A 25,469-nucleotide genomic window follows, 5' to 3' on the forward strand; every position below is an offset into this window, starting at 1 on the left:
TACCAGCAAATTCTATAGAGTTTTGGGAAAAAATCCCCAAAGTTGATGGAGCTATTTCTACTCTTGCTAAACGTATTCCACTATGGAGGATAGTACTTCCTTTAAGGATCCTTTAGATAGGAAGCTTGAATCTTATATAAGGAAAGCCTATTTATATTCAGGTCATGTTCTCAGACCTGTAATTTCTTTAGCAGGTGTTGCGGCGGCGTCAACTTTCTGGTTGGAGAGTTTAGCGCAACAAGAATTGGATTCTGACATATCTAGCATTATTCGCTTAATGCAATATGCTAATCATTTTATTTGTGATGCCATTTTTGATATTATCAAATTGATGTTAGATCCATGTCTTTAGCTATATTAGCTAGAAGAGCTTTGTGGCTTAAATCTTGGAATACTGATATTACATCTAAATCTAGATTACTATCTCTTTCTTTCCAAGGTAATAATTTATTTGGTTCTCAGTTGGATTTTATTATTTCAACTGTTACTGGGGGAAAGGGAGTTTTTCTGCCTCAGGATAAAAAAACCTAAGGGTAAATCTAAGGCTTCTAACCGTTTTCGTTCCTTTTGTCAAAATAAGGAACAAAAACTCAATCCTTCCCCCAAGAAATCTGTTTCCAATTGGAAGCCTTCCTCAAATTGGAATAAATCCAAGCCATTTAAGAAACCAAAGTCAGCCCCTAAGTCCGCATGAAGGTGCGGCCCTCATTCCAGCTCAGCTGGTAGGGGCAGATTAAGGTTTTTCAAGGATATTTGGATAAATTCTGTCCAAAATCAATGGATTCAGAGCATTGTCTCTCAAGGGTATCGAATAGGATTCAGAGTAAGACCTCCTGTGAGAAGATTTTTTCTGTCACGTATCCCAGCAAATCCAGTAAAAGCTCAGGCTTTCCTGAAGTGTGTTTCAGACCTGGAGTCTTCAGGGGTAATCATGCCAGTTCCTTTTCAGGAACAAGGTTTGGGGTTTTATTCAAATCTATTCATTGTCCCAAAGAAGGAAAATTTATTCAGACCAGTTCTGGATCTGAAAATTTTGAATCGTTATGTAAGAGTACCAACTTTCAAGATGGTGACTATAAGGACTATTCTGCCTTTTGTTCAGCGAGGACATTATATGTCCACAATAGACTTACAGGATGCATAACTTCATATTCCGATTCATCCAGAAAATTATCAGTTTCTGAGATTCTCTTTTCTAGACAAGCATTACCAATTTGTTGCTTTTCCATTTGGCCTAGCAACAGCTCCAAGAATCTCTTCAAAGGTTCTAGGTGCCCTACTCTCTGTAATCAGAGAACAGGTTATTGCGGTGTTTCCTTATTTGGACAATATCTTGGTACTAGCTCAGTCTTTACGTTCTGCAGAATCTAACACGAATCAACTAGTGTTGTTTCTTCGGAAACATGGTTGGAGGATCAATTTACCAAAAAGTTTCTTGATTCCTCAGACAAGGGTCACCTTTTTAGGCTTCCAGATAGATTCAGTGTCCATGACTCTGTCTCTAACAGACAAGAGGCGTTTAAAATTGGTTGTAGCGTGCTAGCACCTTCAGTCTCAGTCATTCCCTTCAGTGGCTATGTGCATGGAAGTTTTAGGTCTCATGACTGCAGCATCGGACGCGATCCCCTTTGCTCGTTTTCACATGAGACCTCTACAGCTTTGTATGCTGAACCAATGGTGCAGGGATTATACAACGATATCACAATTAATATCCTTAAATCCCAATGTACGACACTCTCTGACGTGGTGGATAGATCACCATTGTTTAGTTCCAGGGGCTTCTTTTGTTCGGCCAACCTGGACTGTGATCACAACAGATGCGAGTCTTTCAGGTTGGGGAGCTGTTTGGGGTTCTCTGACAGCACAAGGGGTTTGGAAATCTCAAGAGGCGAGATTACCAATAAATATTTTAGAACTCCATGCAATTCTCAGAGCTCTTCAGTTTTGGCCTCTGTTAAAGAGAGAACCATTCATTTGCTTTCAGACAGACAATATCACAACAGTGGCATATGTCAATCATCAGGGTGGGACTCACAGTCCCCAAGCTATGAAAGAAGTATCTCAGATACTTGCTTGGGCGGAATCCAGCTCCTGTCTAATCTCTGCGGTGCATATCCCAGGTGTAGACAATTGGGAGGTGGATTATCTCAGCCGTCAGACTTTTCATCCAGGGGAGTGGTTTCTCCATCCAGATGTGTTTTCTCAGATTGTTCAGATGTGGGGTCTTCCAGAGATAGATCTCATGGAATGTTCAGGTGGAAGCAGTGGATGCGCTGACACTTCCTTGGTGTTATCATCCTGCTTACATTTTCCCGCCTCTAGTTCTCCTTCCAAGAGTGATCTCCAAAATCATCATGGAACAATCGTTTGTGTTGCTGGTGGCTCCAGCATGGCCACACAGGTTTTGGTATGTGGATCTGGTTCGGATGTCCAGTTGCCAGCCTTGGCCACTTCCGTTAAGGCGGGACCTACTGTCTCAAGGTCCGTTTTCCATCAGGATCTGAAATCATTAAATTTGAAGGTATGGAAATTGAACGCTTAGTACTAAGTCATAGAGGTTTCTCTGACTCAGTGATTAATACTATGTTACAAGCTCGTAAATCTGTCTCTAGAAAGATTTATTATCGAGTTTGGAAGACTCACATTTCATGGTGTTCTTCTCATAAATTCTCTTGGCATTCTTTTAGAATTCCTAGAATTTTACAGTTTCTTCAGGATGGTTTGGATAAAGGTTTGTCTGCAAGTTCCTTGAAGGGACAAATCTCTGCTCTTTCTGTGTTATTTCACAGAAATATTGCTATACTTCCTGATATTCACTGTTTTGTACAGGCTTTAGTTCGTATTAAGCCTGTCATTAAATCAATTTCTCCTCCTTGGAGTCTTAATTTCGTTTTGAAGGCTTTACAGGCTCCTCCATTTGAGCCTATGCATTCTTTGGACATTAAACTACTTTCTTGGAAAGTGTTGTTCCTTTTGGCTATCTTTTCTGCTAGAAGAGTTTCTGAGCTATCTGCTCTTTCTTGTGAATCTCCTTTTCTGATTTTTCATCAGGATAAGACAGTTTTAACAACATTAGTAGAGAAATTGTTGTCCCTTCCTTATGTCCTAATCCTAAGAATTCTTTGGAAAGATCCTTACATTCTTTGGATGTGGCAAGAGCTTTGAAATATTATGTGGAAGCTACTAAAGATTTCAGGAAGACTTCCAGTCTATTTGTTTTATTTTCTGGTCCTAGGAAAGGTCAGAAGGCTTCTGCTATTTCCTTGGCTTCTTGGTTAAAACTTTTGATTCATCAAGCTTATTTGGAGTCGGGTCAGGCCCCGCCTCAGAGAATTACAGCTCATTTTACTAGATCAGTCTCCCCTTCATGGGCCTTTAAGAATGAAGCTTCAGTTGATCAGATTTGCAAAGCGGCAACTTAGTCCTCTTTGCATACATTTACTAAATTCTACCGTTTTGATGTATTTGCATCTTCAGAAGAAGTTTTTGGTAGAAACATTCTTCAGGCAGCTGTTTCAGTTTGATTCTTCTGCTTTTGATTTAAGTCTTTTTTCTTTCATTTATGAGAATAAACTTATTTTTTTGGGTTGTGGATTCATTTTTTCAGCGGAAAATGGCTGTTTTTATTTTTATCCCTCCCTCTCTAGTGACTCTTGCGTGGAGTTCCACATATTGGGTATTGCTATCCCATACGTCACTAGCTCATGGACTCTTGCCAATTACATGAAAGAAAACATAATTTATGTAAGAACTTACCTGATACATTCATTTCTTTCATATTGGCAAGAGTCCATGAGGCCCACCCTTTTTATGGTGGTTATGATTTTTTGTATAAATCACAATTATTTCCAAATTTCTTTTGTTGATGCTTTCTACTCCTTTCTTTATCACCCCACTGCTTGGCTATTCGTTAAACTGAATTGTGGGTGTGGTGAGGAGTGTATTTATAGGCATTTTGAGGTTTGGGAAACTTTGCACCTCCTGGTAGGATTGTATATCCCATACGTCACTAGCTCATGGACTCTTGCCAATATGAAAGAAATGAATTTATCAGATAAGTTCTTACATAAATTATGTTTTTTCATGCAATGAGTCAATTTGGATTTAAAGGTTTATTCTTAAACTGTATCAAATTAATATATTCAGAAGCTTTTTCTTCAATATTGGTAAACGGGTCCTTAACTAATAGTTTTCCTATGGCAAAAGGTACAAGGCAGGGGTGTCCAATCTCTCCCTTACTTTTCAATCTAGCTATTGAGCCCCTTGCAATATTACTTAGAATGAAACTTCTAGGTATTCCCCTTGGGGATAAGAAGCTTAAACTCCTACTTTATGCAGACAATCTGTTATTATTTCTTAATAATACACAATTAGAAATTCCATATATCTTAAAATGTATTCACAAGTTTGGCTCGTTCTCTGGTTACCAAGTGAATACTACCAAATCAGAAATACTATGGCTCAATAATTCTCCACTTGACAAATCTTTTGTACCCTTCAAAATTGTAAATGACCAGCTTACATACTTAGGGATCAATATAGTTAGCTGCCAGAAATATTGGTATTCGAAGAATTTCTGTATTTTATTTGAGAAAATTAAACAAAACCTAACTAACTGGTCCCATATTCCGCTTTCGCTTACAGCCAAAATCAACTTAATTAAAATGATTATATTACCAAAATGCTTATACCTAATACAAAAGTTACCCATTCCACTAAACAAAAAAGATATTAACCACTTGAATAAAATTTGTAGAAGATTTCTTTGGGGTACGGGTAAAAGTCGAATGGCCTTGGAAAAACTAACACATTTAAGACAGTTCGGGGTGGCTATCCTTCTCTTCTCTAGCTATATATAATAGCGTATGTCTAGCAAAAATCGGAATGGATTGGCTTACGGATGGTAACTATATTGCTTATCTAGAGGTGGTAAAAAAGCTAGTCTATCCATTTTCTTTAACTGCTTTGTTACACTGTCCTATTCGACATATACCGGTTAGAATAAAAAAGATGTACACTATATACTATATTATTATCGCATGGCAACGTCTAAGATAGTTATTAAATATGGATCCCCACATGTCTAATCTTTTACCCATAATGGGTAACCCGCAATTCCTACCTGGTGTTAATAGCAAACTATTTAATAGATGGAGTAGTTTGGGACGTTCACATCTATTTCAGCTTAATGAATCGGGCACCTCTCGAATATGTACCTTTGAAGACCTTAAAAACAGATATGATCTCCCTAATACAGATTTCTATGCCTATTTCCAAATCCGACATTGGTTTTATGAGTCCACCAAGAATTTTAATTTCAATTGGATACAACCGGGGTTGCAAATGGGACTATCACTATTCAAAAATGGTATTTGCTCCATTAATTATTGGTATAAGTTGATACTCTCTAACTTAGGTGAAGCTTATTTACAGAATTTGGATATAAGTTGGCAACAAATTGTAGATATAACTGGTGAGGATTTGGTGAAATATAGTATACAAAACGTGGATAAAGCTACACTTTCTGCAGCATGGTGGGAATCTCATGTAAAACTCATTAACCAGGTTTATATTACACCAGCTAAACTTAATCGCTGGTACCCTAACACTCAAAACTACTGTCCTAGGTGCCACTTTTCGGAAGCCGACCTGGTTCACATGTTTTGGAGCTGCTCTAAAATTCAGAAGTTTTGGTCAATTTTGGCTGTGTAAGATTTTAAAAATAAATATTAAACTTGATAAAAGACATATTTCTTTCATGTAATTAGCAAGAGTCCATGAGCTAGTGACGTATGGGATATACATTCCTACCAGGAGGGGCAAAGTTTCCCAAACCTCAAAATGCCTATAAATACACCCCTCACCACACCCACAAATCAGTTTTACAAACTTTGCCTCCTGTGGAGGTGGTGAAGTAAGTTTGTGCTAGATTCTACGTTGATATGCGCTCCGCAGCAGGTTGGAGCCCGGTTTTCCTCTCAGTGTGCAGTGAATGTCAGAGGGATGTGAAGAGAGTATTGCCTATTTGAATTCAATGATCTCCTTCTACGGGGTCTATTTCATAGGTTCTCTGTTATCGGTCGTAGAAATTCATCTCTTATCTCCCTTTTCAGATCGACGATATACTCTTATATATACCATTACCTCTACTGATTCTCGTTTCAGTACTGGTTTGGCTTTCTACTACATGTAGATGAGTGTCCTGGGGTAAGTAAGTCTTATTTTCTGTGACACTCTAAGCTATCGTTGGGCACTTTTATATAAAGTTCTAAATATATGTGTTTAAACATTTATTTGCCTTGATTCAGGATGTTCAACGTTCCTTATTTTCAGACAGTCAGTTTCATATTTGGGAAAATGCATATGAATAATTCAATTTTTTCTTACCTTAAAATTTGACTTTTTTTCCTGTGGGCTGTTAGGCTCGCGGGGGCTGAAAATGCTTCATTTTATTGCGTCATTCTTGGCGCAGACTTTCTTGGCGCAAAAATTTTCTTGTCATTTCCGGCGTCATACGTGTCGCCGGAAGTTGCGTCATTTTTTTGACGTTTTTGCGCCAAAAAATGTCGGCGTTACCGGATGTGGCTAAAAAATTTGAGCGTCATTGTTGTCTCCACAATATTTAAGTCTCATTATTTATTGCTTCTGGTTTCTAGAAGCTTGTTCATTGGCATTTTTTTTCCCATTCCTGAAACTGTCTTTTAAGGAATTTGATCAATTTTGCTTTATATGTTGTTTTTTCTATTACATATTGCAAGATGTCTCAGATTGACTTATTCTTTTACATGCGGAATCCATTAGTATTTATGCTTTATATATTTCCTTTCTTACAAGAAATATTTAGAAGATTTATAAGAAATATTTTTCTGATTCTATGTTAAAGGCTTTGTCTGACTTCGTGCCTTCTAATAAAATTTTTAGGTCTTTTTCACTTCTTTTTTAATTATTGAAGTTTCAAATGACCAACAACATACTGATTTATCCTTCTCTGATGATGTTTTTTTCTCTTTCAGAAATTTTCTTCATCAGATATTGACACTAACAAATCTACTTTTTAATTATTTTTCTATTATTAAAGTACATTTGTTCTTTGTTGAAAAGGTGTTGATTATTTTGGATATTAAGGTAACTAGTTCTTTAAGACTAGCTGACATTATTTCTGCCTATTTATTTCTTCTGTGTTTTCAGAGGTTTTCTTTCCAATTCCCTATACTAGGGAATGGAATAGGCTGAGAATTTTCTTTTATTCCTTCTTCAAAGGTTTTAAACTATATTCTTTGCCAGCAGTTAAACTCAATTTGGAGGGTTCTCCAATTTATTGGGGCTATCTCTAATTCTACTAATTATGCTATTGTTTCTATAGCAAAATAGTATTTATTTTCCTTTAGATAGTTGTATCTTATTTATGGAAAATTATTTAGTTTCAGGTACTTTTCTTGGTCCTGTGATTTATTTGGATATTGCAATTGCTTCATTTTCTCTGTTTACTTTAAGATCAAGTATCAGATTATGATTTATTTTAGCATTGTTAAAGGGACAACATTTACTAGACTAGGTGCTGTTGCATTTGTCTTGTTGTTTTGCATTTATTGATTATGCAAGTCCACTGTATTGGCTGGTCCTTTAAACTGGACTATCATGCTAATAATTTCATTTGTGTCTTCATTTTATTGAATATTTTCGCAAATGAGGGTTAATCTATGTCTTTAGCTTTTTTAGCTAGAAGAATTTTATGATTTTTAAAAAAAAAAAAAATCCATATTTCTTTTGTTCTAAGTTAATCAATTATTTGTTTTATAATTGGATTCAATTCTTAACTGTTACTCTGGGCTTCAAGATTGAGTTCTAAGACTAAAACTTTAAGCTTATACTGGTTTAGTTGTTCTTATTAAGGAACGAATTCCTGAGTTCTTTCCCAAGTAACATGTCTATAATTGGAGTTCGAAATCAGCTCCCTAATTTTGCGATGTACGTGCCGTATTCCAGCTTGGCTGGTAAGGGGCAGGTTAAGGCTTCTTTGAAATTTATTTTGTCCAAATTTCTTTGATTTTATTCCAGTAAGGCTAACACTTTCTTTAACTGTGTTTCTGTCCTATATATTTTGGGTACTGTTGAAGCATGGCTGGGCACCCATGGGGTTCAAGCGCTGCTCAGACCTGGAATCTTCTGGGTATTTCTTCCAGTTCCTTTTGAGGAACCGGGTTTTGGAGTTTTATTCAAACTATTTTGCCTTTTTATGGTCATTGATAGCATTATTTGTTTTCATTAGATACAATAAATGCATATTTTCATTTTTCTGTTTTCATTCAGATTATTTTCTGAGGATGCGGAATCTCATATGATTCACTTGCTCTTCAGGACATAGTTAGAGGGTCACCTTTTTTAGGTTTCCAGATAGTTTGTGTCACTGTCCTTGTCTCTATCAGACAAGGGATAATGTTATTGGGTTCTGTCTATCGGTACCTTTAGTTTCTATTATTTCCTTCAGTTGCTATATATGCATAGAAGTTTTAGGTCTTATGGCCACAGCATTGGATTCAATTCCCTTTGCTCATTTTCACTAGAAAGAACCTTTCCAGTCTTTTATAAGTGTTGTTTCTTCAAGAACATGGTTGGAGGATCAATTTACCAAAAAGTTCGTTTGATTCCTCAGACAAGGGTAACCTTTTTAGGTTTCCTGATAGATTCAGTGTTCTTGATTCTGTCTCTGATAGACAAGAGGCGTCTGAAATTGGTTTCAGCTTATCGAAACCTTCAGTCTCAATCTTTCCCTTCGGTAGCCTTATGCATGGAAATTCTAGGTCTTATGACTGCTGCATTGGACGCGATCCCCTTTGCTCGTTTTCACATGCAACCTCTTCAGCTCTGTATGCTGAACCAGTGGTGCAGGGATTATACAAAGATATCTCAATTAATATCTTTAAAACCGATTGTTCGACACTCTCTGACGTGGTAGACAGACCACCATCGTTTAGTTCAGGGGGCTTCTTTTGTTCTTCCAACCTAGACTGTGATCTCAACAGATGCAAGTCTGACAGGTTGGGGAGCTGTATGGGGGTTTCTGACAGCACAAGGGGTTTGGGAATCTCAGGAGGCGAGATTACCAATCAACATTTTGGAACTCCGTGCAATTTTCAGAGCTCTTCAGTCGTGGCCTCTTCTAAAGAGAGAGTCATTCATTTGTTTCCAGACGGACAATGTCACAACCGTGGCATATGTCAATCATCAAGGAGGAACTCACAGTCCTCTGGCTATGAAAGAAGTCTCTCGAATACTTGTATGGGCGGAATCCAGCTCCTGTCTAATTTCTGCGGTTCATATCCCAGGTATAGACAATTGGGAAGCGGATTATCTCAGTCGCCAAACGCTACATCCGGGCGAATGGTTTCTTCACCCAGAGGTATTTCTTCAGATTGTTCAAATATGGGGACTTCCAGAAATAGATCTGATGGCTTCTCATCTAAACAAGAAGCTTCCCAGGTATCTGTCCAGATCCAGGGATCCTCAGGCGGAAGCAGTGGATGCATTGTCACTTCCTTGGAAGTATCATCCTGCTTATATCTTTCCGCCTATAGTTCTTTTTCCAAGATTCTAAAGGAGCGTTCGTTTATTCTGCTGGTGGCTCCAGCATGGCCTCACAGGTTTTGGTATGCGGATCTTGTCTGGATGGCCACTTGCCAACCGTGGACTCTTCCGTTAAGACCAGACCTTCTATCGCAAGGTCCTTTTTTCCATCAGGTTCTCAAATCCTTAAATTTTAAGGTATGGAGATTGAACGCTTGATTCTCAGTCATAGAGGTTTCTCTGACTCTGTGATTAATACTATGTTACAGGCTCATAAAACTGTATCTAGGAAGATATATTATCGAGTCTGGAAGATTTACATTTCTTGGTGTTTTTCTCATCATTTTTCTTGGCATTCTTTTAGAATTCCTAGAATTTTACAGTTTCTTCAGGATGGTTTGGATAAGGTTTGTCTGCAAGTTCCTTGAAAGGTCAAATCTCTGCTCTTTCTGTTCTTTTTCACAAAAAGATTGCTAGTCTTCCTGATATTCATTGTTTTGTACAAGCTTTGGCTCGTATAAAACCTGTTATTAAGTCAATCTCTCCTCCTTGGAGTTTGAATTTGGTTCTGGGGGCTCTTCAAGCTCCTCCGTTTGAACTTATGCATTCGCTGGACATTAAATTACTTTCTTGGAAAGTTTTGTTTCTTTTGGCCATCTCTTCTGCTAGAAGAGTTTCTGAATTATCTGCTCTTTCTTGTGAGTCTCCTTTTCTGATTTTTCATCAGGATAAGGCGGAGTTGCGAACTTCTTTTAAATTTTTACCTAAGGTTGTGAATTCTAACAACATTAGTAGAGAAATTGTGGTTCCTTCATTGTGTCCTAATCCTAAGAATTCTAAGGAAAAGTTGTTGCATTCTTTGGATGTAGTTAGAGCTTTGAAATATTATGTTGAAGCTACTAAGGATTTCCGAAAGACTTCTAGTCTATTTGTTATCTTTTCCGGTTCTAGGAAAGGTCAGAAGGCTTCTGCCATTTCTTTGGCATCTTGGTTAAAATCTTTGTTTCATCATGCCTATGTCGAATCGGGTAAAACTCCGCCTCAAAGGATTACAACTCATTCTACTAGGTCAGTTTCTATTTCCTGGGCGTATAGGAATGAAGCTTCAGCTGATCAGATTTGCAAAGCAGCCACTTGGTCTTCTTTGCATACTTTTACTAAATTCTACCATTTTGATGTGTTTTCTTCTTCTGAAGCAGTTTTTGGTAGAAAAGTACTTCAGGCAGCTGTTTCAGTTTGATTCTTCTGCTTATAATTTCAGTTTTTTTCATTATAAGATTTAAACTTTATTTTGGGTGTGGATTTTTTTCAGCGGAATTGGCTGTCTTTATTTTATCCCTCCCTCTCTAGTGACTCTTGCGTGGAAGATCCACATCTTGGGTAGTCATTATCCCATACGTCACTAGCTCATGGACTCTTGCTAATTACATGAAAGAAAACATAATTTATGTAAGAACTTACCTGATAAATTCATTTCTTTCATATTAGCAAGAGTCCATGAGGCCCACCCTTTTTTGTGGTGGTTATGATTTTTTTGTATAAAGCACAATTATTCCAATTCCTTATTTTTTATGCTTTCGCAGTTTTTTCTTATCACCCCACTTCTTGGCTATACGTTAAACTGATTTGTGGGTGTGGTGAGGGGTGTATTTATAGGCATTTTGAGGTTTGGGAAACTTTGCCCCTCCTGGTAGGAATGTATATCCCATACATCACTAGCTCATGGACTCTTGCTAATATGAAAGAAATGAATTTATCAGGTAAGTTCTTACATAAATTATGTTATTTCTCTTACATGACAGGTCAAATTTGCTGGTAAATACTTCATTAACATAACTATTTTGGTGGTAGATACCTTATACTTAAAAAATGGAAAAATAAACGAGAACCATCCATTAATAATTTAATATATCTTCTCCAGACACAGGCCATAATAGAACAATGTGATGCCTATACCTCTACAGAAAAAGGTATTGAGAGATATTGAAATGGGCAGCGTTCTTGGAGGTATATGAAACTGATACTCAAAAACAACTATTATTCCCTATTGAAAATATAACACCATCTTAGTTATTTAGTTCACTACAGTATTTTCTAATCTTAGTATCTTTTTTCCTAGATGATAAAAGAGAAGCAGTATAATATAATGAGAATAGACTCCTTTGCTTTTGTTTGTCTCTCTCCCCCTCATTCCCCCCTGTGTTTTTTTTTTTTTTGTCTTTTTTCTATTATCCAATTCAGAAGGGTATCGTGGGTCAACATACCCATTTTTTTTTTTTAAGTTTAGATTAAGCTAGATTGTTAATCTATATGTTTCATCAAACAAAGGTTTCAACCTCATAGATCACACGTCATAAATATTTATATATTTCAACTGGACATTGCTGTTTCTACCTTGAACGTAATAATGTATAATTGATTTGTATATTTTTATGATATTGATTTGTTAGATTTGAGTTTTGCAATGCCTAAGTGATGTGATCTTTTATGTGTTTTGACCTTGATTTTCTTACTTTTTTCTTTTATTATTGTTTAAATCTCAATAAAAATTATTAACAGAATTATTTTTTTATCTACAAGCTACTAACGATTTTCGTCAGTCTTCTGCCCTATTTGTTTGTTTCTCTGGAAAGCGGAAGGGTCAGAAGGCCTCTTCTACTTCTCTTTCCCTCTGGTTGAGAAGTATGATTCCTTTTGCTTAGGAGACTGCTGGACAGCAGCCTCCTGAGAGAATTATGGCTCATTCTACTAGGGCTGTCTCCTCATCTTCGGCTTTCAAAAAGGAAAAAGGAAGCTTCTGTGGAACAGATTTGCAAGGCGGCTACATGGTCCTCTCATACTTTTTCTAAATGTTACAAATTTGATACTTTTGCTTTGGCTGAGGCCTCTTTTGGGAGAAAGGTTCTTCAAGCGGTGGTGCCTTCTGTTTATGTCCACCTGCCTTGTTCTCCCTCCCTGTTCATTCTGTGTCCTCTAGCTTGGGTATTAGTTCCCACTAGTAATTGTAATGACGTTGTAGGCTCTCCATGTCTTAGGAAAAAAATAAAATGTATGCTTACCTGATAAATTTCTTTCTTTCTGGACATGGAGAGTCCACGACCCCACCCTTAAATAAGATAGTATATTTTGTTAAACCTCAAGCACCTCTACATCTTTGTGTTATCTTCTTTTTCCATTTCCGAATGACTGGGGGTTATGGGTAAGGGAAGTGACACTTAACAGCTCTGCTAGGGTGCTATTTGCCTTCTCCTGCTGGCCAGGAGTGAATATCCCACTAGTAATTGGAATGAAGTCGAGGACTCTCCATGTCCAGAAAGAAAGAAATTTATCAGTTAAGCATAAATTTTATTTTTGTCTGATAAGTATCCTTGAACATTTTAGTCAATAGCATATGGGTATGAAACACTAATTTAATTTAATCCTGCTCTTTAAATATATTCATAGAATAAGCAACAGCAAAATATGATATTGCTCTAGCTAGGGCAGCTGACTATAACTGTAAGTATATATGTGGTATTGTAGCAACAGGTTGAGAAAATGTGTTTGTTTCTGTTTAGTAGACATGTGCACGGCCAAAAAAACTGTTTTATCTGAAATATTCATTTTTTCCAAAATTTGCTTATTTGATTTAGACAAATATCCGTTTACCACTATTTTCAATGGACAGCAGATTATGCAACTAATTTTAACCCAAACCTTACATTAAACAATTTGACAAATTAAAAGAATTGTTAAGTTAAAGGGACAGTAAACCTCAAAAATAATGTTATATAATTCTGCACATAGTGCAGAATTATATAACATTATATTAGCGCAAACTTTATAAAACATAATATTCCCTTTGAATTTTTTAAAACAACGGCTGTTTTTCAGACCCGCTCTCTGTGCTCTTCTGAGCGGGTCTGTTTTATTTTAAAATAATATTGCGCTGATTTTCTGACTCCTAATCAAGCCCCGAAGTTTTAGGAGAATACTGATGTATACCTACTCCAGCTTGCTCCTGTTTGTGTAAAGAGTCTTTTCATATGCAGAGAAAGGGGGAGTGTCTGCTTTTATTGCTATAGAACCACTTGCATTTGGTGTTTCAGTTAACCCTTTCAACAGTGCTAAACTGGGAGCTTCTAAGTAAGTTTTTAAAAGGTTTTACACTGGATTTTTAAATCAGTATCTGTGCATATTATTCTTTATAGTAGTGTCTATTACATGCAGTTATATGAAAATTGGTGTATACTGTCCCTTTAAAGCTAAACTAAAACATTACTGCATTACTGAGGTAATGATATTACCAATAGATGTTGCTACGCTACTAATAAGGAGAACAGGTCACATTAAGTCCGGCAGCTGTCTTGTAAAATGGGAAAGTACTGAACTTGCGGTTTATTTGGGCATATCAATAACTGTTCAGGGATTGAACAAGACAAAATAAAAGTAAAAAATATACGGCTAGATTACGAGTCTTGCGTTAGCCTTAAAAAGCAGTGTTGAGAGGTCCCAACGCTGCTTTTTAACGCCCGCTGGTATTACGAGTCTGGCAGGAGAGGGTCTACCGCTCACTTTTCTTCCGTGGCTCGAGCTTACCGCAAATCCCCTTACGTCAATTGCGTATCCTATCTTTTTAATAGGACTTGCCTAACGCCGGTATTACGAGTCTTGGAAGAAGTGAGCGGTAGACCCTCTTCTCAAAAAATGTGTTAAACTCACAGCGCTTAAAGGACCTTTAGCTCCTATCTAAGGTGGGCCCCCACTACCCACAGGGGAAATACTGTTGTTAGAGAGGTTTAGAGAGGAGCGCCAATTAAGTCAAGGTCTGGTGTGTGTGTGTGATAAATGTATTCACACTAAAACAAATGGAACCCTTTTTGTGAGGGCTGAGTTCCTATGGTTGGCTATAGAAGCTTATATGGTAGTAAGACAATTGTGGAAAGAATGTAAAATATATGATACAATTTATTACAAACACAATTTAAATCTATAAACATGGATCCATGGTACATAAAAATGTATATACATAAAACCAATTTAAAACAATATGTAAAATTCCAAGGGGATAAATCCCTCCAAGGACAAAGTATCCCCAAGGTGGTATATGGAGATTGGTAGAAGTTATTAGACTAAACTACCCTCTACTCCATATGGTAATATAAAAACTGATTAAACAGATTGGTGGAATGGCGTCCGCCAATATGGGGGATACAATCTTAAGCAAATAAGGATGCAGCTCAACAATATATCATATGTGAACATAAATCATATGTGAAGAGAAACGCAGTGAAGAGACAAAGGTGATCAAAAAGTGTGATCAAAAAATGAACTAGTGTGTACACAATCTAGTGTAAAAAATGTGATCTTAAAAATTACAAATCAAAATATTGCAAATCACATAGCAAAAGATGTGTGGTGGAACAAATATATATAAATTTATCAAAAAGAAGCAAAAAAAGTGAATAAATGAACAATGTAAAAGAAAAGTAGGTAAGTGAACAATTATAAGAACGTGAACATTATATTATAAAGGGTCACAAATACAAAAAATATGAGATACAAAGTATAATCAAATCAATGTCCATAAGAGTCAGATAGTAATGACGTTATGGCAATCCTGATAAAAAAATTAATCCAAAAGTTATAGTGAAGGTAAGTGATTCCAATAAAACATTTCTTATCCTCCAATCAGTCCTAATAATCCAATCGAAAAACAGTTCAAAAGCCTCAGTGTCAAGGCAAAAATAAAAACAAAAACAAAAACAAAAATAACAATATAAAAAAGCTGGGAAATCCTCAAAACCTAAGGGTAGAAAAACATAACATAGTATAATACTGTATAAGTTTGGATAAATCAAGAAATATAGCTCACCATATAATTGTCAACGCGTTTTGGCCCACAGCTTGGGCCTTTCTCAAGACTAGTATATGGTATAGTATAGGTGAGCAGGGTCTTTTATGTCTGTATGTAGCCAATCAAATTTTACTTCAAATGGCGCCAAAAATTACCGCAATTGACACCGGAAGTACTACGCCGGAAGTGTCAGTTTTATGCCGGATATAGTATCCTTGGTCATAAGAACAAAAGTGTATACCGCATTATTGCGTATTTATATTTATTATGGCCAAAGTTATCTACAAAATATATGTATATAGTATCGTCTAACCGCCTCTTGCAGCTGTTATCCACCAAGTGAGTCTGTCTAGATCTTACCGGATTGTTTCACTAAACCGGATGTTTATTCTTATCCTCTGGTTCCGGTTTGGGACTATTCCTCCAAACCGGAAGTCAAGTAGCATGAAACCGGAAGTTTTGATTCCTCTACTTCCGGTTTTAGGAGTCTTGCGCCAAACCAGAAGTTGAGATGCGTGAAACCGGAAGTCTTTTGTTTCACTGTATCTTCACTCAGGGATTTATTTATTTTGGGGCTCAGACATCATCCGTTAGGCAACCTAAATGGCAATAGGAGTTGTCTTACAAGATTCCTAATATCCATCATCCTAAAAGTGGTTATTGTATGATGTATGGGTTAGTGTTGGAATAAATACATTTCTCACGTACTTAGGTGTTGTGCATAAGTGGTCCAAAAAACAAATCTGTGTTCAATAAAAACGTTAGAGACATAAAGACTTATGTGGTTCTCCTTTTTCCATTCTATCATCCCACTTACTGCTACATATTGGGATACCTAGGAGATGAAATGGGCAAATTTCGGATATAGGGGACATGGAGACCAGAAGATATAAGGGGAGCTTAATTGGGTTTTATCGATATGTGAGATAGTAGGTTGCTGAATTTATGTTAAAAATCAATAGTGGAACTTCTATAATAATTAGGCGATGTTAAGAGATGGAGTTCTATCAGTCGGACTGTTATATTCCTGGGCTGTGCAAAAGGCTTGTATTAGTACTTATACGATATGCTTACTGTAATGGGTCATATGGGGTGATAGATATCACGCATATACTGGAGTCCGTAAGCTATATTTGAGTGGATAGTACTGTCACTTTCTGGGCCATACTTGTCCTCAGTTTCACCTACATTGTGCACTTTTCTTGAAGTACCCTAGTTATTTTGGGTGCTGCATATGTTTGGGTGGAGTGCCCTGACCTTCAAAGTGTCTTCTCCTAATGGTCTCAAGTTCAGAGAATTAGGTATAGCAGTTATTTCAGATTCAATAGATGGGAAAGGTCTTCCTTGTTGTTTAGACCTCTGGGAAAAAGACAGTCTAATTCGAAGATCCATCTCGACTCTGATATCAGGAGTTGTTTCTCATAATCTCCTCCCCTCCAATTGGGTTTCACTTTTTGGATCCCATAGAAGCTGAGATCTTTCATGTTGCCTTTATGTTGAAGTGCAAAGTGCCTGTATAATGCAGTCTCTGTGCTGCCATGTTCAATTTGTAATAGGTGTTCCCGAATCCTGTCTTTAAGGCACCTAGATGTCTGGCCAACATACTGGAGACCGCAGCTGCAATGCACTATGTAAATAACTCCCTTGTTGCTGCATCTGATTAGATCTCTGATGACATATTTCTTGGTAGAATAGTGGGAGAGGAAGTGTTTTATCTTCAGGCCTCTCTTGCATGCCTTGCAACTGGGGCACGGAAAAAAACCTTGGATGTGTTTGCCTGATATGTCTCTCTCCTCTGTTGTTCCTAGACGTGGAATACTTGGAGACAGTATAGTCTTTAGGTTGTTGGATTTCCTATAGATAAATCTGGGTTTACCCATGAGAGTCTCTCCTATGATGTCATCGTTTTTAAGTATATGCCAATGACTTTCTATGATTCTTTCTATAGTTCGCCTATTTTCACTATACTGAGTGATGAATGCGACATCTGTGGAGTTGATGTTGTTTTCAATCATATTTTCCTTAATCTTGTATTTAAGTAGTTCTTTGCGGTCTCTTTTCCTCACTTCTTCTATATCCTTATTTAATTTGTCTTCTCCATATCCTCTTTCTAAAAATCTTGACTTTAGTTCTTCTGCCTGTATTTCCCATAGGTTTGGGTCTGAGCAGTTCTTTTTGAGTCTCAGTAACTGTCCTTTGGGTATGTTCTCCTTCCATCTTGCGTGGTGGCAGCTATCACTGTGGATGTAATTGTTACAATCCACAGGTTTAAAGTATGTGGAGGTCTTAAGTTTCCCATCTTCTACTGTTATTTTCAGATCCAGAAAGGTAATCTCGGTGCTGCTGATCTCATGAGTGAATCTTAAGTTGCAGATGTTATCATTCATGACCCTGATGGTATGTTCCAGATCTTCCTTGGAGCCTTTCCATATCATAAGGATGTCATCTATGTACCTGTGATTGGATACCAGGTCCGCTGGGCAGGACTCCCAAAAGATGTGTTCCCATCTGCCCATATAAAGATTCGCATAGCTCGGCGCGAACCTGGTCCCCATAGCTGTACCGCACACCTGTCTATAAAACTTCCCATCATGGTTAAAATAATTGTGCGTCAGTATGTAGCTGATTCCCTCCAAGATAAATCTCTTCTGAAGTTCCGGTACTGTGTCATCTTTCTTTAAAAAGTATTCTATTGCCTCCCGACCTCCTTCGTGCGGTATACTAGTGTACAGGGAGGTGACGTCACAGGTGACTAGTAGATACTCTTCCATCCATTCTATATTCTCCAAGATGTTTAATACTTGAGTGGAATCTCTTATGTAAGATGGTAATTGTAACACATATTTCTGTAGATTCCTGTCTAGATATTCGGACAGATTACTGGATAAGGACCCAATTCCTGATATATCGGATAAGGAGACGTATGAGGTCCTGAGAAACAATCCCGTTGGAGGATATAAAGATGAATTAGAAGGCATACTAGGGGAAGCACATGACAATGGAATTCTTAACATCAAGGAATACAGGTATATTAACATCAAACACCCTATTACCCCTGTCTTCTACTACCTCCCTAAAATACACAAGACACTCATCAACCCCCCGGGAAGACCAATAATATCAGGAATTGGGTCCTTATCCAGTAATCTGTGGGGACCAGGTTCACGCCGAGCTATGCGAATCTTTATATGGGCAGATGGGAACACATCTTTTGGGAGTCCTGCCCAGCCGGCGCGGACCTGGTATCCTATCACAGGTACATAGATGACATCCTTATGATATGGAAAGGCTCCAAGGAAGATCTGGAACATACCATCAGGGTCATGAATGATAACATCTGCAACTTAAGATTCACTCATGAGATCAGCAGCACCGAGATTACCTTTCTGGATCTGAAAATAACAGTAGAAGATGGGAAACTTAAGACCTCCACATACTTTAAACCTGTGGATTGTAACAATTACATCCACAGTGATAGCTGCCACCACGCAAGATGGAAGGAGAACATACCCAAAGGACAGTTACTGAGACTCAAAAAGAACTGCTCAGACCCAAACCTATGGGAAATACAGGCAGAAGAACTAAAGTCAAGATTTTTAGAAAGAGGATATGGAGAAGACAAATTAAATAAGGATATAGAAGAAGTGAGGCAAAGAGACCGCAAAGAACTACTTAAATACAAGATTAAGGAAAATACGATTGAAAACAACATCAACTCCACAGATGTCGCATTCATCACTCAGTATAGTGAAAATAGGCGAACTATAGAAAGAATCATAGAAAGTCATTGGCATATACTTAAAAAGGATGACATCATAGGAGAGACTCTCATGGGTAAACCCAGATTTATCTATAGGAAATCCAACAACCTAAAGACTATACTGTCTCCAAGTATTCCACGTCTAGGAACAACAGAGGAGAGAGACATATCAGGCAAACACATCCAAGGTTTTTTTCCGTGCCCCAGTTGCAAGGCATGCAAGAGAGGCCTGAAGATAAAACACTTCCTCTCCCACTATTCTGCCAAGAAATATGTCATCAGAGATCTGATCAGATGCAGCAACAAGGGAGTTATTTACATAGTGCATTGCAGCTGCGGTCTCCAGTATGTTGGCCAGACATCTAGGTGCCTTAAAGACATTATTCAGGAACACCTATTACAAATTGAACATGGCAGCACAGAGACTGCGTTATACAGGCACTTTGCACTTCAACATAAAGGCAACATGAAAGATCTCAGCTTCTATGGGATCCAAAAAGTGAAACCCAATTGGAGGGGAGGAGATTATGAGAAACAACTCCTGATATCAGAGTCGAGATGGATCTTCAAATTAGACTGTCTTTTTCCCAGAGGTCTAAACAACAAGGAAGACCTTTCCCATCTATTGAATCTGAAATAACTGCTATACCTAATTCTCTGAACTTGAGACCATTAGGAGAAGACACTTTGAAGGTCAGGGCACTCCACCCAAACATATGCACCACCCAAAATAACGAGGGTACTTCAAGAAAAGTGCACAATGTAGGTGAAACTGAGGACAAGTATGACCCAGAAAGTGACAGTACTATCCACTCAAATATAGCTTACGGACTCCAGTATATGCGTGATATCTATCACCCCATATGACCCATTACAGTAAGCATATCGTATAAGTACTAATACAAGCCTTTTGCACAGCCCAGGAATATAACAGTCCGACTGATAGAACTCCATCTCTTAACATCGCCTAATTATTATAGAAGTTCCACTATTGATTTTTAACATAAATTCAGCAACCTACTATCTCACATATCGATAAAACCCAATTAAGCTCCCCTTATATCTTCTGGTCTCCATGTCCCCTATATCCGAAATTTGCCCATTTCATCTCCTAGGTATCCCAATATGTAGCAGTAAGTGGGATGAAAGAATGGAAAAAGGAGAACCACATAAGTCTTTATGTCTCTAACGTTTTTATTGAACACAGATTTGTTTTTATGGACCACTTATGCACAACACCTAAGTACGTGAGAAATTTATTTATTCCAACACTAACCCATACATCATTCAATAACCACTTTTAGGATGATGGATATTAGGAATCTTGTATGACAACTCCTATTGCCATTTAGGTTGCCTAACGGATGATGTCTGAGCCCCAAAATAAATAAATCCCTGAGTGAAGATACAGTGAAACAAAAGACTTCCGGTTTCACGCATCTCAACTTCTGGTTTGGCGCAAGACTCCTAAAACCCGGAAGTAGAGGAACCAAAACTTCCGGTTTCATGCTACTTGACTTCCGGTTTGGAGGAATAGTCCCAAACCGGAACCAGAGGATAAGAATAAACATCCGGTTTAGCGAAACAATCCGGTAAGATCTAGACAGACTCACTTGGTGGATAACAGCTGCAAGAGGCGGTTAGACGATACTATATACATATATTTTGTAGATAACTTTGGCCATAATAAATATAAATACGCAATAATGCGGTATACACTTTTGTTCTTATGACCAAGGATACTATATCCGGCATAAAACTGACACTTCCGGCGTAGTACTTCCGGTGTCAATTGCGGTAATTTTTGGCGCCATTTGAAGTAAAATTTGATTGGCTACATACAGACATAAAAGACCTTGCTCACCTATACTATACCATATACTAGTCTTGAGAAAGGCCCAAGCTGTGGGCCAAAACGCGTTGACAATTATATGGTGAGCTATATTTCTTGATTTATCCAAACTTATACAGTATTATACTATGTTATATTTTTCTACCCTTAGGTTTTGAGGATTTCCCAGCTTTTTTATATTGTTATTTTTGTTTTTGTTTTTATTTTTGCCTTGACACTGAGGCTTTTGAACTGTTTTTTGATTGGATTATTAGGACTGATTGGAGGATAAGAAACGTTTTATTGGAATCACTTACCTTCACTATAACTTTTGGATTAATTTTTTTAACAGGATTGCCATAACGTCATTACTATCTGACTCTTATGGACATTGATTTGATTATACTTTGTATCTCATATTTTTTGTATTTGTGACCCTTTATAATATAATGTTCACGTTCTTATAATTGTTCACTTACCTACTTTTCTTTTACATTGTTCATTTATTCACTTTTTTTGCTTCTTTTTGATAAATTTATATATATTTGTTCCACCACACATCTTTTGCTATGTGATTTGCAATATTTTGATTTGTAATTTTTAAGATCACATTTTTTACACTAGATTGTGTACACACTAGTTCATTTTTTGATCACACTTTTTGATCACCTTTGTCTCTTCACTGCGTTTCTCTTCACATATGATTTATGTTCACATATGATATATTGTTGAGCTGCATCCTTATTTGCTTAAGATTGTATCCCCCATATTGGTGGACACCATTCCACCAATCTGTTTAATCAGTTTTTATATTACCATATGGAGTAGAGGGTAGTTTAGTCTAATAACTTCTACCAATCTCCATATACCACCTTGGGGATACTTTGTCCTTGGAGGGATTTATCCCCTTGGAATTTTACATATTGTTTTAAATTGGTTTTATGTATATACATTTTTATGTACCATGGATCCATGTTTATAGATTTAAATTGTGTTTGTAATAAATTGTATCATATATTTTACATTCTTTCCCCAATTGTCTTACTACCATATAAGCTTCTATAGCCAACCATAGGAACTCAGCCCTCACAAAAAGGGTTCCATTTGTTTTAGTGTGAATACATTTCTCACACACACACACCAGACCTTGACTTAATTGGCGCTCCTCTCTAAACCTCTCTAACAACGGTAGACCCTCTTCTGTCAAGACTCCTACCGCGTTTAAAAGTCAGTAGTTAAGAGTTTTATGGGCTAACGCCGTAACATAAAACTCTTAACTAAAGTGCTAAAAAGTACACTAACACCCATAAACTACCTATTAACCCCTAAACCGAGGCCCCCCCGCACATCGGAAACACTAAAATAAAATTATTAACCCCTAATCTGCCGACCGCACATAGCCGCCACTTAAATAAATATATTAACCCCTAAACCGCCGCACTCCCGCCTCGCAAGCACTAGTTACATTTTATTAACCCCTAATCTGCCTCCCCCAACGTTGTCGCTACTATATTAAATTTATTAACCCCTAAACCTAAGTCTAACCCTAAGTCTAACCCCCCCAACTTAAATATAATTTAATTAAAACAAAATAAAATTACTACAATTAAATAAATGAATCCTATTTAAAACTAAATACTTACCTATAAAATAAACCCTAAGCTAGCTACAATATATCTAATAGTTACATTGTAGCTATTTTAGGATTAGGCAACTTTGTATTTATTTTAACTAGGTAGAATAGTTATTAAATAGTTATTAACTATTTAATAGCTACCTAGTTAAAATAAGTACAAATTTACCTGTAAAATAAATCCTAACCTAAATTACAATTACACCTAACACTACACTATCATTAAATTAATTACATCAACTAACTACAATTAACTACAATTAAATTAAATAAACTAAAGTACAAAAAACAACAAACACTAAATTACAGAAAATAAAAAAATAATTAAAATTTTTTAAAACTAATTACACCTAATCTAATCCCCCTAATAAAATGAAAAAGCCCCCCAAAATAATAAAATTCCCTACCCTATACTAAATTACAAATAGCCCTTAAAAGGGCGTTTTGCGGGGCATTGCCCAAAGTAATCAGCTCTTTTACCTGTAAAAAAAATACAATACCCCCAACATTAAAACCCACCTTTCACACTCCCAACCCTACTCTAAAACCCACCCAATCCCCCCTTAAAAAAAACCCTACCCCCTTGGAGATCTCCCTACCTTGAGACGTCTTCACCTAGCCGGGCACAATTGGACCTCCAGAGGGGCAGAAGTCTTCATCCGATGCGGGCAGGAGGTCCTCCAAGCGGCAGAAGTCTTCATCCAGGCGGCATCTTCTATCTTCATCCATCCGGAGCGGGTCCATCTTCAATCCAGCCGACACGGAGCATCCTCTTCAAACGAAGTCCAAGCGAAGAATGAAGGTTCCTTTAAATGATGTCATCCAAGATGGCGTCCCTTGAATTCCGATTGGCTGATAGGATTCTATCAGCCAATCGGAATTAAGGTAGGAAAAATTCTATTGGCTGATGCAATCAGCCAATAGGATTGAGGTCGCATTCTATTGGCTGATTGGAACAGCCAATAGAATGCAAGCTCAATCCTTTTGGCTGATTGGATCAGCCAATAGGATTGAACTTCAATCCTATTGGCTGATTGGATCAGCCAATAGGATATTTCCTACCTTAATTCCGATTGGCTGATAGAATCCTATCAGCCAATCGGAATTCAAGGGACGCCATCTTGGATGACGTCATTTAAAGGAACCTTCATTCTTCGCTTGGACTTCATTTGTAGAGGATGCTCCGCGTTGGCTGGATTGAAGATGGACCCGCTCCACTCCGGATGGATGAAGATAGAAGATTCCGCCTGGATGAAGACTTCTGCCACTTGGAGGACCTCTTCTGCCTGGATCGGATGAAGACTTCTGTCCCTCTGGAGGTCCACATGTGCCCGGCTGGGTGAAGACGTCTCAAGGTAGGGAGGTCTTCAAGGGGGTAGTGTTAGGTTTTTTAAGGGGGGATTGGGTGGGTTTTAGAGTAGGGTTGGGAGTGTGGGTGGTGAGTTTTAATGTTGGGGGGGTATTGTATTTTTTTTTTACAGGTAAAAGAGCTGATTACTTTGGGGCAATGCCCCGCAAAAGGCCATTTTAAGGGCTATTTGTAATTTAGTATAGGGTAGGGAATTTTATTATTTTGGGGTGCTTTTTTATTTTATTAGGGGGATTAGATTAGGTGTAATTAGTTTAAAAAAAACATAATTTATGCTTACCTGATAAATTTATTTCTCTTGTAGTGTATCCAGTCCACGGATCATCCATTACTTATGGGATATTAACTCCTCCCCAACAGGAAGTGCAAGAGGATTCACCCAGCAGAGCTGCTATATAGCTCCTCCCCTAACTGCCATTACCAGTCATTCGACCGAAAACATGCAGAGAAAGGAAAACCATAGGGTGCAGTGGTGACTGTAGTTTAATGGAAAAATTACCTGCCTTAAAGTGACAGGGCGGGCCGTGGACTGGATACACTACAAGAGAAATAAATTTATCAGGTAAGCATAAATTATGTTTTCTCTTGTTAAGTGTATCCAGTCCACGGATCATCCATTACTTATGGGATACCAATACCAAAGCTAAAGTACACGGATGACGGGAGGGACAGGCAGGCTCTTTATACGGAAGGAACCACTGCCTGAAGAACCTTTCTCCCAAAAACAGCCTCCGAAGAAGCAAAAGTGTCAAATTTGTAAAATTTGGAAAAAGTATGAAGAGAAGACCAAGTTGCAGCCTTGCAAATCTGTTCAACAGAAGCCTCATTCTTAAAGGCCCAAGTGGAAGCCACAGCTCTAGTAGAATGTGCTGTAATTCTTTCAGGAGGCTGCTGTCCAGCAGTCTCATAGGCTAACCGTATTATGCTACGAAGCCAAAAGAAGAGAGAGGTAGCCGAAGCTTTTTGACCTCTCCTCTGACCAGAATAAACGACAAACAGGGAAGACGTTTGTCGAAAATCCTTAGTTGCCTGTAGATAAAATTTCAGGGTACGGACTACATCTAGATTGTGTAGCAGACGTTCCTTTTTCGAAGAAGGATTAGGACACAAAGATGGAACCACAATCTCTTGATTGATATTCCTGTTAGTGACCACCTTAGGTAGGAACCCAGGTTTAGTACGCAGAACTACCTTGTCTGAATGAAAAATCAGATAAGGAGAATCACAATGTAAGGCAGATAACTCAGAGACTCTTCGAGCCGAGGAAATCGCCATTAAAAACAGAACTTTCCAAGATAACAACTTGATATCAATGGAATGAAGGGGTTCAAACGGAACCCCCTGTAAAACATTAAGAACTAAGTTCAAACTCCATGGTGGAGCAACAGTTTTAAACACAGGCTTGATCCTAGCTAAAGCCTGACAAAAAGCTTGAACGTCCGGAACTTCTGACAGACGTTTGTGTAAAAGAATGGA

Source organism: Bombina bombina, chromosome 2, assembly GCF_027579735.1.
Source record: "Bombina bombina isolate aBomBom1 chromosome 2, aBomBom1.pri, whole genome shotgun sequence".
NCBI lineage: Eukaryota > Metazoa > Chordata > Amphibia > Anura > Bombinatoridae > Bombina > Bombina bombina.